At 40.9% G+C, this 14,603-nt stretch overlaps 1 protein-coding gene across 1 annotated transcript in view; it reads left to right on the top strand.

Annotated features, from left to right (window-relative positions):
- The first annotated feature begins 4,600 nt into the window (after positions 1–4,600).
- Positions 4,601–14,603, top strand: part of peak1 (pseudopodium-enriched atypical kinase 1) — a 104,045-nt gene continuing 94,042 nt past the window's right edge. Inside the window, exon 1 of the mRNA XM_085462437.1 lies at positions 4,601–4,833. The gene's annotated coding sequence lies outside the window, so the exon portion shown is untranslated. The remainder of the gene's footprint in view (positions 4,834–14,603) is intronic.

Here is a 14,603-nt window from a genome sequence, read left to right as displayed (position 1 = left end):
TCAAGGAGTGAATATGTCTCTCAGTTTTTGATTTTAGATTTTAAAATAACAAATGCAGTATTTAGAAAAAGAACTTCTTTTTGTCCTTAAATTATGATTAGTGGGCAAGTGGAAAACAGACAACAAGTCAGAGTTTTTTTTGTTTACCTGCTGCATAACGCCGACTCTGTCAGATGTGAAGACACTCATTCTTTAGACGACTGTAGATGGTAAAGCAGCTGGTTTTATTACTCTGGATCTTTGACTTTGGCATTGTCTAAAAGCCTAGATTTTAGTAGGTGTACTGTACACATAAAACCAAGAAGCTAATCTGCTATAATCTACTTGGCTGGCACCTAAGCCTATTTACTTGCAGCTGATATGTGAAGTCAAAAAGATTTGGATTGCTGAAGCGAACTGAGCAGATCTGTTGTAATTTGCAGAGAGAGAGATACAATTACATTGCAATCTGCAGCACATTCACGGGCAATGGCTCACATCTGTATCGCGTTTGTGAATTTACCCTCTCATAATCATATTAAGCCGCAGGAGAAGGCTGTGCCATAAATCCTTTTTAGTAAAACACTTCTATATTGCGATTTTTATAGAAATTGAACGCAAGTGTTTCTGTTCTCTGATGATAGGCTGGCCTGGATATGAAGTCTAAAGTTGCTAAGTTAGTGCTATATTAGCTTTTGACTTTACATTGTGAGCCCTTCCTGTTTCCTTTCACTGATGCCCGTTTCCTTTTGTGACAACTGACACTTCCTCTTCATAATGTATCATAGCAGCACAGCCAACATTTTTCCGAACAGATGTCCTGTTCCCAGAGACAGTATGTCATTTCATACAGTGAACTAGTGAGCTGCTGACCACTGCATTGCAAAAGTCCAGCTCCCGGCTCCTGTACACTATACAGCACTGGTGAAGAGACCTCTGGAAACAGGTCATTGTGAAAGTCTGACATTTTACAGCCCAGAAGCCGATCAAACGCCAGCTTTTGGGGGTAATATTTACTGTTAAAGACCTTATGTTGTTTATGCACATAAGCAATCTGTACATTAACCTGACTATGACTAATGTGATGTTAGAATAAACGTGTTCACAGTGACCATGTTAAGGTACTGATGCTTAGCAGATTCTGTTTCCAGATAACATTTGCAAACTGGAATATAACCTGATCCCAGCTGATTGCAGGTTTCTACAAGTGCTAGAGGAGAATTCAGGATCGCGCAAGATAAAACAATGTTTACAAAATTTGAACCCTGAGATTTCCCAGTTGTCAAGTGAAAAGCTTGAGCTGCTGGTGGTGATAGATAAATAGACTCATGGTACCCCAAAGTTACCGTCTACCTATCCATCCATTTAACAGCAGGGTCTTCCTTTATGAGTTCTCCAGTATAGCTTTGGTCTTCTCTTCAGTCCTCTCCTTGCTGAAAACCCCCCAAAGAGATAACTCGGGAAACATCCACATTCCCACCTCACTTGGCTTCAGCTTCAGCCCTGTTGACCCACGTGTACATTCACGCCTGTTAGCGTCAACAAACATGATCAACTGATTCGCAATGCCAAATACTACGGGTGAGAAACTTTATCTTACAGAGCTCTGTTAACATTGAGATCTCATATGTTATTAGAGTTGCTTGACTTTTTAGCTTCGAGGATCACCTTTCACCTTTCATGTACATGGCATCAGTGTGTGCAGTAGGTCATAAGCTCATTTGTATAATGAGCTTAACTACAGCTTTTTTTTCTCTCTTTGATATTAGGCCAAAGCTGTAAAAACAACAAGGAAAAGGAATACACTGCAGACGGTAGCGGCTCCTGTGATGCCTTGTTATCACGTTTTCCCTTGAGGTTCACATGTTGCCCTCTTACTTCCAAGCAGCCAGTCTGCCTTGTGTGATAACCTCTGTTTTAGGACATGACAGAATTGTTGGGACAGATAAGCAGCACTTCGGTCCCTCGTGACGTCTCTTTTTGCCCTCTTCTTGCCACGCCGTCATCACACCCAGTCTTTTGTCTTAACAGAGAAACACCCGGTGGAATACAAAACAATTAAATAAAAAAAAGTCTTCTTCCTCAGCGGGGCAGTGCCTGCATCGCTGGCCGGTATCCAGGCGGTAGAATGGTTGACATTAGGAGAGAGGAGCAGAGAGCCACTGATCCTGGACCAAAAGGAGGAGGGAGTGACTCACAGGAGAGAGGATGAGTCAGGCGTCATGTGCTGAACTGGCACTTGACGCTCTCAGTGTCCTGAATGGCTTCTGTTCCCATAATAACATGCACTATTATGGTCAGATTGAGCCTACCTTTTGTCAGTCAGTCAGGCTTGAGCTAAGCTGGTGTTGGCTTAATTACACGAGCTGGTATGCATTTATGGAAATGCTTGTATGCACTGCCTTACTTCTAATACTACTCATTATCTTTAAACGGGCTCAGATGATCAAACCGGTTCATTGGCATCACTTTTATGTTCGGCTGCTGATTTCCCAGATTGGAGATTAAGATCTTTTATTATGGTCAGCTGCAGAGCAGCTTCTTTGCAGCTGTGGTCTCGGTCGTCTTGTGCCAAAAAAAGTTGAACCGACGCATTCTGTAAGGTCTGTTTCTGATCTGCTGATGCAGATTCTCATTATGTCTGGAAGTAGGAGGTTTACAGTAACGGGGGTGGATAACACCTCAAATTTCAAAGGAAGTTTTTCTGGAGGGTTTACTTGAATAACACATTATAACGAGCAAACGTATGAGACAGAAATGTAGCAAGATAAATGGTGTCTGAGGTTCACAGCGATGATGGATGTTCTCCTGTGTGGTCTGTCAGCTTCTGTTAGTTCCATAATAGGGAAAAAAGTTGCATGTCAGTTTTCTGCTGCTTTATTATCAGGGACAGTGCACTTACTTTCAATGAGTCAGTCCAAACTTCACCGCTTTTCTTTTGCCGACCCTGACTCACATCTCCCTGTCTCTGCCTCACTCTCTCATTGAACCCGGCTCCCACTCTGATGAAATGTTCTTTGCTTACAACATAAAAAGCTGTCCAAAAAATATAGAAGTGTCTCTTTTTTTTCTTGCATTTAGACACTTTTGAGCCGCATGTGACTGCGATACCAAAATATTTTTTGTAATTTTACAGGCTCATATTCTTCAAATTACTCAGACAAGCATGGCACTCATAGAGAAGGTCTGGGGCAACAAAGGATGAAACAATGCCGCTTCATTGTATTTATTTAATTGGAGAAGGACAAAGTGACTCTGCACGTGCAAAAAGAAGAAAATCAGAGTCATCCTTCCGCTTCCTTTTATCCATCATTCATTCATACTCACTCTCCTCCAGCCCTGGAAAGTCCTTGGCCTCGGTGCCCAGGACCTGGGCAGTAAGGAGGAGGAAACAATGCCTGGAATGTGATGAGGAAAAAAAAAACTTGAGTCATTTCCACATGTCAACTTCTGGCTCAGTTCCTCCTCCTCTTCCCAAGTATGTTGCCTTCAGGTTCTCCTCTTATTCCCAAATTCTCTGGTAGAATATGTGATCTGTACTATTAAACCAAGGTTGCTGCCACCCAGGATATTATTTATGTGTTATGTTAATTGACCGTTTTTCCTCCAAGGTGAAACCGAAGCCACAGATGTTACCCCCTGTCAAAACCCTATTTCCTTTCTGTTAGGCACAAACCAAAACCCTTAATCTGTAATCTATCACACCAAAGTTTGATACTCTAACCTAAACACACACACACACTTGGTTGCCAAGTGTACAAACTGTTAGAAAAAAATGACACATTTTTCCTTACATGTGGTTTCATATCTGTTTAGTTTTTAACACTCAGTTGGCTGTGGGGGCCTGAAGGCAGCAGGAGGAGGGGATTTCTTTTTTTCCATTGGTCACCATCCCTTAAGAGAAGCATGACGTCAACAAAAGACTCAATAACTGCACTCAACGCGTTTCAATAACTATTACACACAAACAGACATATGCACACATGTGCATACACACACGCACGCATGCACTCGGGGCGCCTTTGAATCCATCTGTTTGCCTCCTCCTTTCAAACTGTCGTTCCAAGACAGATGAGGTTTTGAATAATTAGTTTTTGATTATGAAGTATTGGAAATGAATTTGTGCTTTGAAGTGTAACGTCATAATTTACCGTCACCGATAATGACCGTGTTTGCCATTAACAGAAAGGACATGGCGCTGTACAAATGTCACAACAGTAGCACTTCAGATAATGTATGAGAATAGACTCGCAGAGTGCATCGGTGTTTTTTTTATCGCTTTACTGAAAATAACTCTTTCAGTTCACATATAGTGAAGTCGCTCAGTATTCAGATAACCTTTATTTTAAATGCACGCACTCGATATAGAAATGGTAAAAGTAAAGTCAGATTTCCTGAAGACTACATATGTGTATTTGGGTTAAGCTAAACACAAACCGCAAGGGCAGATAAAACCTTTACCCAGTCGCTAACACACTACTCTGTGTGCATCTGTACTACCTTGTCACAGCGCACGGACCTGTTTATCTCTTAGGGCCACTTTTCCCACTTCGGCGTCTCTCCTGCAAACTGCGCGTTCACGCGCTTCTCAGGCCAGCCCAGTATCCCGGGCGCTCGCTCCCGCGCCAGGCTGGTGGAAAAAACTGCAGCGGCTGTTGCTGGAGCCACGCAGAGAGGAGCGGTGTGGGAGAAATCACGGGCACTGGCAAGAGTTGAGCGGCACACACTCACACAGTCGCACAACACAGGCAGATTTTGTCGTTATTCCTGCCGAGGGCGACGCTGTCAGAAGCGGGGTTCATGGCTGCCAAGAAGTGATAGTATCGACGAGGAGCTCTTCGCCGTTCAAAAAAGGTATGGAAAAGTTAGCTATGGGTTCATTTTTCGCCCCCCTTCGCAAAATTGAAAGTGTCTCAGCCACAAGTCTCGCTAGTTTCTTGCGGCTGCCCAAGTTCCAGGTTGTCAGCGAAGGTATGTCGTGTCTTTGAGGAGGGAAAACCCCCCAAAAACTAGCGGTTCCGTGTTGTAATGTCAGATTTGTGCAGGATAGAGATGTGAGGAGAAGCCAGCGGAGAAGTTTGCTAGCCGTGCTCGGCTTCAGCGAACTGAGAGCTAATCAGTGACTGCGTGCTGACTTTGTAACATAGCTGCTGCTGCTGTCATAAGTTGAGTGAGTGAAGGCTGAAGTGGAGGGCTACAGATCAGTTTGTTTAAGAACAAACGCACAAACAAAAAGATGCCACTCGTGTGTGGTTTTGCGTACACCTGGTGTGGAATTGAGCCCATCCCCAAAACACAGCTTGGCCGTGTTTACAGAACAGGATAGGCAGAGCTTAACTTTAAACTGCTGACCAAACAGGGGTCCAGGGAACACCAGGGGTCTTTTAGTGGGGAGTGGGAGATGGGATCGTGTGTGTGCGTGTGAGAGAGAGCGAGGGAGAAAGAGAGAGAGAAGTCACCACCCTGAATGGGGATAACAAACACAGTGGAAAGAGGATGTTTCGCTATTCTCAGCACTGTTACTTTCCTCCCCGCCGAACACTCGTGCATTTATGTGCAGATTATATGCAACAAAACTAAAAAAAGAAATCAACTTTCTGTCACATGCATGTAGTGCCCCTATAGATTGTACTGTTTTAATGCATAAACTGCATGTATTTAAAGATCACCTCCTGGTTGTTTGGAGTGAGTGGGTTGCTAGAGTCCTCCTTGCAATACTGATAAACAGGTGTCGGTTCACCAGTTTGTGTGTCATTCTTCCCACTCAGAGATTCAACTGATTGTTAACACTGGGCTTCATGATCACATGATCATCTTACCAAAAAAACAAAAACAAAAGAAAGAAAAGAGAATCCGATCCTCCTGTATCCCACTCAACTAGCCATTTAAATCAAACCCAACAGTGGGACCTGTGTTGCAAAATAGATGCTGTTGTCCTGCATTTCACTGGGACTGCTTTTCAAATGCATCTGTTTGTTGTGTCAGCTTGTTTTTTTCTGTTTTGTTTCTTTAATATGGCCTAATCACAAGGCTGAAATTATAATCTACAGCTTTAAATATAATACAGAATTCACCACTAGTGTTGTGAAAACCTTCCTTAAATTGCTACCTAAAAACTGAGCTCGAGCACCCTTTTTTAAAAAAAGTGATACTTTTGCCTTCCATCTGTCGAGCCAGGCGTGTTATCTGTAGTCAACTGTCTGTCCCGTTGTTTTTGAAGATCGTCATGGATTCTGCGTTACTTTTAAAGAGGAGGAAAAACAAGAATTGCCAGATTTCTTAAAATACCCTTTACTTTGGTCTAATTAAGTATTAATTGGTCTGGTGTTTTTGTTTTGATTTTTTTTTATCGCTGATTGTAAAAGTAAAACTTTCTTCTGTTTCAGTGTTACGAGTCACTGCCAGCAAAAGTTGACAGAAGCGGACGCTGAGCTCTTGATAAACGAGCTCTGCTTTGTGCGTTCATGTGGGATTGAGGTTGTCGGTCCTTGTTTTTGCTTGCTCCTTTCTTTTGTTTTGATTACAATGTCAACAAAGGTGGGCATCTGGGATTGTTACCTCACCCGGTGGAGGCAGACGAGAGGGAGGCCAAGTTGCCGATCTCAGATTTCCCTTCTGATAAGTGCCCTGTGGATGCTTATCCCCCGTCCTGAAGTGTGCGAACACAAAAATTGTTGGATTGTTTGCAGTATCTCAGAGTTGCAAACATACCTGACATTCTTTGTGGTGAGCAACAAGAAGATAGTGTTTTCTCTGGTTGACAGAGCTGCAAGAGGTTTTATGATTCGCTGTTTGACTGATGGAGGTGCAGTCTGGCAGTAGGGCTATATGCTGAGGTGATTGGAGCAAGATATAATAGCATTTTCTTTCTTCTTTTTTTTTTTTTTTTTGCCTTTGACCTTGCTGTTTGCCCATCACAGATTGTCAGGTGTGGTGCTGATCTATGCTACCAAACTGTAAATGATATAAATGGGATCTAAATGACCTTTTACGTTACACTGGGCTCCTTTTTGTAAATGCCTTGGATGATGCGTTGGCTCGGAGACATGTCTCAGAATCTTTTTGTGTTGTGAACTGGAATGAAAGTTGTCTTTGTTAGCTGGTTAGTTCAGTGACCCAGAGTTTTGCCTGAACTGGGCGTCATTCCTATTTGTTTGTCAAATACTATTTGTTTGGGGTTTTTTTTTAAAAAGTGGATCCTGGTACAGTTTTTTTTCTCAATAAATAAAACAGCCTGTGGATTTCCAAAAAAAAAGTTGTTGTATGAAAACTTAACAGTGCAAACTTTAGTCAGGTGTAACCAAGAATATGACTCAGAATGGCTGAAGAATCTTCATCAGTAGATTATGTAAATAGTAAATGGCCTGTATTTATATAGCGCTTTACTAGTCCCTAAGGACCCCAAAGCACTTTACATATCCAGTCATCCACCCATTCACGCACACATTCACACACTGTATGTGCTGCCTGATTGTTCATTTCACGGGGTCAGTAATATTATCCCTCTGGATAGGAAGTTTACAGTGTTGTTTTTTGAATGTTTTATGAAATTGAAAACACACAAACAGGATTTCGCTCTCCATAAATTACTGTAGTTTGAGCTAATGAGCTTTGTGTTTAAACATCCTTACTCTGGTACAGAGCAGCGTGACAGCGCTGAACACATTAAAGTAAAATATGTTATGGATTAATCTGAGTCTCATGACGAGGTCGCTATATTGATGAAGCTTTATTGATGTCAGTGCCTGGTGCCTAATGTTGGATATTATTCGAAAAAAGTCAGTTTATTACACATTACTTGTTACTTACACAGGTGCTACATTACTCTGGTGTTACTTCATAGCACGTCCTGAGATACACTGCTGCATAATTGCAATATTACCTATACCGTAATGAGGTTTTTCATATTTAAGTGAAAACACAAAGTCGAACAGCAAATCAATATGGGAGTGCCCATGTTGTGTCCAGTTGGAGCATATGGGTTTAGGATTGGAATTTTTAAACTCAATTAGCTGTGTGCACAAAATTTAGATGTCTGAGCAGTAAGAAAATAACTTTCTTACAGTCCCACAGCTTTCTTATTCTTCCTGCTGATCGCTCATTTCTTTCTGCCTCTGTCTACCTCGAGGTTCTGTACGATTTTGTTAGTGCATCCCACTCTGCTGCAGCTTTTAGGCATTTATCAGCCAGAATTGACACGGAGGCACATTTATGCAATACAAAGTCGTTTTCCTCCGGTGTGGGTGGGACTTAATTGAGCTCAAGTATTTTCTGGCAACTTGATCTTTTAGTGCTGCTGTTTGGAGGTTATTGAAGTGCGTTATGTGGGACTGCATGGTTAAGTCAGTGTTAGAGATTTGCAGTATGCATCATCCTTGCTTAACTGCAGAAAACCCGTCATGAATTGAAAGTTATTCTCACACCCTTAGTCTGTCATTTCATTAGAACCTGTGTTTGTTTTTGTTTCAGTTTACAAGAAATAATGCTGATAATTGGTGTTATTATGAAGGTGTTTGCTTTGCAGAAAATTCAGCAACCTAAAAAAAGGTCATTTCTCAGATGGTAGAAGGTATAAGTATGACTGGACCGAAACAAATCTGTCAAGGATGTGTCATGTGACACCATGACCTTTGATCCTTGACCCCTGAGCTTGCTCTGGGACAAAGGTTTAGCAAGGTAACAGGTGTGACCCAGGGGTTATGAGATGTACACACATACAGCTGCTCAAAGGCATTCCTGTTGTATAAAAGTAGCAGTGGTACCAGATTCAGATCTTATTACTGCAGCTTTTAACCTGGATTTTACGTCAAAGTGAGGTTTATATTTTATGTCTTTCACTCTCTATCAGGTTCATCTTTGCATTCCTGATATACGTTGAGATTGGGGGCAGTAGGCTTTTGACTTAAGTACTTTAAACTCCTTGTCGTTCATGTGAATATTTACTTTATTGCCATTTTGTACTTCAGTGCCACTACAGTTACTTTGGATTGATGATGAGCAGTTAGTGCAGTCCAGCGCAAATATAGCTACAATGGTGAAAGATTTACTCATGTATCAGTATTAATAATGATACAGTCTATCAGTGATTGGGACTATTTTCCTGCATTGATTATCTTTATACAGATTACCATAAGGATGTAAATATTTTTTTTCTCATAAGTAATTTTGCTTAGTACTTTCTTGTAGACAGGCACACCATGAAGGAGTAGTTGTTATACTATTTCTGAGCCTGCTTACAAGATCCACATGTGCTTTGCAGTGACTGTGCTCTGCGGTCACATGGATGGCACATGGATGCCCCCACAGTGCCTCTGTGACCAAAGTTGAGCCTCACACAATGGATCTGGAAACCCCCACCACTGTCGTTAACATTTATTTCAATATTCCACACTCAGTTGTCCATGCATTCACAAATAAAGGCCTGGCTGTACTTAACTTGTGATTTGAAGCACACAGAATTTATGGGAAAAACATCAGTATCAGAATGAGAATCAGTGACATTCTCAGGATTTCATACTGGTAACATTTTAGTATACAATGTGTGTAGTTCATCTAATTCCTGGAAAAGAACAAAACGCAAACTTGAAACAACTAATGTAATTCTTCTCTATGCTGCTAACTTAGGAGTCCAACACACATTACAGGCAGCTGTGGTGAAGTTAGCCTGGCAACAGTCGAGTAATGGAGCCATGAAGCAGTCACGCTTCCTGTGACCGGGCATGTGTAGTGTTTGTTGTGGACACAATCAAGAAAACTAGTTGAAAGTACATGTTGCTACCAGGATTGCATGGACTGAAGTTTAGCCAGTTGACAGAAACAATGTAGTTTTATATCTTTGTTTTTTTTTTGGTCAAAATGTATTATTTCAGTATAAGTAGCAAACTTGTTTAAAATTCACACGTACCTCTTTTTTTATTTTTTTATTTATTAAATGCCACAGTCCTTGTTCACCTTGTTACATTGTGAGGCATTTGGCCATGTTGCTGTTTCACAGCAAAAACACTCCTGATTTTAGAAGGTCATTGGATCCTGATAAAGTGCAGTGTGGGCTAGAAGCCATCTCCAAATCTTCAGCTCTGTCTATGATCGAGGCAAAGCTGGAGCCCGATTGTGTTTTGTTTGGGAAGTCTGGTCTCGGTGTAATTCATGCTGGCAGCTCCAGGTCGCGACTTCTTCTGAGTACATTTTGCAGCTATCAGGCAATAACACTGCGCTTACCAAAAGTCAGTGTAATGTCATCCAAGTCATCCAGGTAGGAAAATGTCAGAAGAAGTTCAAATGAATTTACTGGATGAACGGCAGAACTATTGTTATTGTTGACTATTGTTATTTTTTTTTGTCATTCATGAAATCAGAGATATTTCATGTATTCAGTAATTCAGTGTTAGTAGCTGGAAATACAACTGACATTTTTCAGTTTTTTTCTCTGATTTCTGTGACCTGACATGTCATCATTCCAGTTGGCTCAAGTGTCACCACTTTTTGAGTCAGTGCTGGGAACACTGTGGATAATTAAGATCACAGCAGCATTTGGATCGTATGTCAGCCACAAGGCTTCTACTTCTGCCTGGGTGTTGGATCATTTAGAAATGGGACATTCAAGTCTCACCCACAGCCAATTTGTGTGGGTCTGTGTGAAAGTTGGTGTCCTCATACATGTGTTATTTATGTGCTCAAACGTGCATTAAAGCAGTGGGACAAAGCCTTAAAAAAGCTAATAAGATTTGTTTCTGTGTTGGGCCTCAATCCAAATACCTAGCAAAATCTGCTCCAGGATTTATTATTCAAACGGTAATTCGCAATGTTAATGTTGCTAATCTTTACTGCACTGGCTTTGTTTTCTATTTTGAGGTCCCATTCACTCACTGTTGAAATGTTTAGTTTAACCTTTAGAAGAATGTTGACTTTGCAAACATTTGTGATTATCTGGGAAATTCAAGGCTGTGGCTTTGTTGATAAGCTGTTAGCTCAAGTGCTGACCTTGAGAATGTAAGTCTAACGAGCTATCAGCCGAGCTTGTGTTATTATAAAGCGGTGGTGCATATAAAATAGATTTCACCAACATCGATGTTTGCTTGTTTTACAGACGCACATTACTTGCATTTTTTAATTCATCCATTAGACGAGTAACATGAGACAGGAGCAATCAGACAAAGAGTTTACTGTAGCCTTTCCTATTATATTAAGTTATGACCCATATAACTTTGGCCTAAAACATAATGCTGCTGCTCGCCCCGTGTCAAACTTTGCCCTTTCGCTAAAGTGTGTCATTCAAAAGTGTGTCTCCTCTTCACAGAGCAGCAAATGTTTGGCTTTTTAGTACATCCCAAACTGGCTTATTGGGCTAAAGCTGCTCCACCAGTGATTTAATGGTGTCAGATATTCTCCTTTTGATCTCACTAGTGAGTGTGAGATAGACTATTCCTGTCATCATCATCATCATCATCATCATTGTCTTGTTGGGTCCATAAAACCAGGGCTAGTGGTGACGTAAAGCCCCTTTTATTATTGACGTCTTCCAGACCTTTCACCGGTTCGACTGCTTGTAAAAACTAATGCAGGGCCTCATCAATGTCTAGTTAACAGCTGATTGATGTGCGTCATGTCAAATATTACATTAGCTATTGCTTTTGGTGGTTAGTGGAAAGTGGATGGATGATAATTGAGCAGTATGGAGGCTGAAAGCTATACCCGTTTTGATTTTAAATTCACTCCTGTGTGTCAGATAGCGCTAGGCTGGAGGGTAGTGCCATTTACATTGGCAAGAAGTTTGGGAACCCTTTGGAATTACCACGTATTTCTGCAGTGATTATGGGATTATATGGACCAGCAACCATGTCTTGATACTGGTGACTGGTTGACCACGTTCATCTTTGTGTTATATACTAACTGGGCTATATTAAGTCAGAGAAATGTGCTTGCTGTCACATGCACTTTTTGTTTAAAGTGTAATAATAAAGGAAATGCTGAGAAACAAACCAGGAAGCTCAATAAAGTATTCTTTAAACTTCTTTGCTGTCTTAGCTCCTTATGCCTCCCTCACTGTGAGAACTAACACAAATTGCTGCCTAAGGCTGGGACGGAAGACGGCCAAATAAAAGCTAACAATATGTAGAGGGAGATCAAAATCAGGGCGAATCTGGTTTCCAATTTCATTTAGAAGCTGAGTGCCTCCAGGCTCGGTCCCACAGTTCTGCATTTCTGGTGATTAAATCTGAGATGAATTATAGCGCTGGCTTTGGCAATCTCACAATTCAGTTCAGGTTCTCTGTGTGACGATTAAATCCGGAAATGTAAATTTATTCTCCCTCCAGTTCTCATGATGTCGAATCATTCCTCTTCTTTGCTCACTGAGCTACAGGTTGCACTTAACTGACATTCAAGATTAGGGGTGGCAGGATGAAGGAAAGACACTCTGCCATATTCAGGTACTCTTTGATCATTGATCGAAGATCTTGATTAGGACTTTTTTTTTTTTTTTTTTTTTTTTTTGGACACAGACTAATAGACTAAGGGCTTTTTTTCTTCACCTCGCTAGAGTTCCTTGAATCTCTTTGTGTCACATATTTATTGTGCCAATAAATCAAAAATGCAGTCTGGCATTTGGCTTGTTTGAATGTGATCTATAAGATAGAAGATTGCTGGTGTTATTGCAAATATATCATTTTCCTCTTTCTGTCACCTACCTATAATAGGAAGGGTAATAAGGGGTAATGCCAATAACTGAAGTAAAGATGTTTTAAATGTAAACCTGACGTTCCTAACTATACAGACGTGCTCATACATCTGAGGTCGCCCTGCTCATGTGCGTGCTGTACACCTGCACACATTCTCGGCACAGTCATCATACATCTCTGGAGCAGGTGAACAATATCCCCTGCATCACCAGTGTTTCTCAGCGCCGGCTTTTGATCTAGGACAGTGTTGGCATCAGGCTGGCCTAGTGACTGCTTTAGGGGATTTGCTCTGACAGAGTTTTACACTGGACCAGCGTTACCGAACAGGGAAACAGAAAGCCCTCTGACAAAACCTGTCTAAGAGGAGGGGGAAAATGCTCTCTCTGTCTCCATGTCTGTAGTTTTCCTTTTTTTAAATGTTTTTTTTTTCATGTTGAATTTTGGAGAATAGCTCCAAGTTGTGTAGATTTAAAGGAAGTGTTACATGAGCTGTATTGAACTCCATATATGGCAGGATAATCTCCTCTTCGGGCATCAATCTGCGGTGATGTATCTGCACAAGTATTTGTTTGAGTTAGGACAAAGCCTCGGTGAGGGGTTGTAGCTGCAGCGATGCCAAAACAATTCTGGCCTGCTGGAATGTGTTGAGAGCACTTTTGGCCAGCCTTTAACCTCAGTAACTCTTGTGGACTCACCTTGCATCTCAAAATAACTTGCTCCACGTCGTGCTAAGATCTCTCAGACATAACTCGAGGCTCTTGGACTTGTTTACCATAGCAGTGAACCTGAAAGTTAACTTTTCAGGGTGAACTGCAGTTGGTTTTGTTGGATATCAAAAAGGCTGTCAGTGATACAGCTTTGCCTGTAGAAAGAAAAGTCTTATAAACGATGCTTTTTGATGCAGGGTTTTGCTGAGTTTCATAGTTGCTTTAAGGTGCTTCCTATTATTTAGTCTCATAAATGACAGATGAGACGAACTGGGGCTATGAGCGTGGTTCTTTACAAATCCACGCTATGTAATGGTTTCTTTTTCTAACATTGCAAATGCATTAAACCTTCTTTCAGCGTTCTAAATGCTTAACTAGGTCATCATGACTCAATTGTTCCCATTCAAATGTGAAATGTAGAAATTGTCTGTTTTTTATCTTTTGCTCTTACAGTCAGATGGGCTGTTTCTAATCTTGTTCTAATTCACTAATGAACCCGACTGACTTCAATATTTGTCTTCAGTTGCTTCGGCTTTAGCTGATTTGGGCTTTGGGAACATTGTGTTAAGTGCTGTCTTGAACTGTAGCGGGTGACTGAAATGTATGCTGGCAGTGTCGCGTTTCTACAATCTAATCACTGTTTTATTACTATTTTGTTCAGCATAGACCATCAAGGAGACTTAATGTCAGCGAACCCAATTTTCACATCATAAAGTGAATAGTGTAGAGTTGGCACATAAATTACTGGCAAAAATAGAGACCCATTTGGGTGTGGACGGTGTAGTAAAATTTATAGCTGGGCAGTTAATATGCCCAATATTACAGTATTGGTGAGATTTCAGTAACATGAAAATCACATTTGCTATCACATGAAATCGTAGAGTGAAGGTGGATAAACAGACACAGCCGCCTTATTAGGAGTATATGAAATATAAAGCACTTTAGTTACATCATAAAACAGAAATAAAATAACAACAACATGAAACCACAGAACCAAAACAATAAAAACGATCTGTTCAGTGGTTTTGATAAAAGATTAAAAAAAAAAAGATTTTCATTATTTGGCATCCCGCTGCTGTTTTTACATGTAGTGATCATATAGCTTGTTGGCATTGATGTTTGCACTTATAGTGGCATAAATGATTCTGTGGGCAGGAGGAAAAACAAATGAAAGACATACAGCCTTGAATTAATTACCTTTATTGTAATTCGTGAACACAAGTGGACACGTTGTTAAATG

The sequence above is a fragment of the Copadichromis virginalis genome, linkage group LG7 (assembly GCF_057382275.1).
Source record: "Copadichromis virginalis isolate Kocher_CV1m ecotype Utaka linkage group LG7, C_Virginalis_male_GT1.1, whole genome shotgun sequence".
NCBI lineage: Eukaryota > Metazoa > Chordata > Actinopteri > Cichliformes > Cichlidae > Copadichromis > Copadichromis virginalis.
Note: the sequence above shows the minus strand (reverse complement) of the source record. Positions and strands in the feature narration are given on the sequence as shown.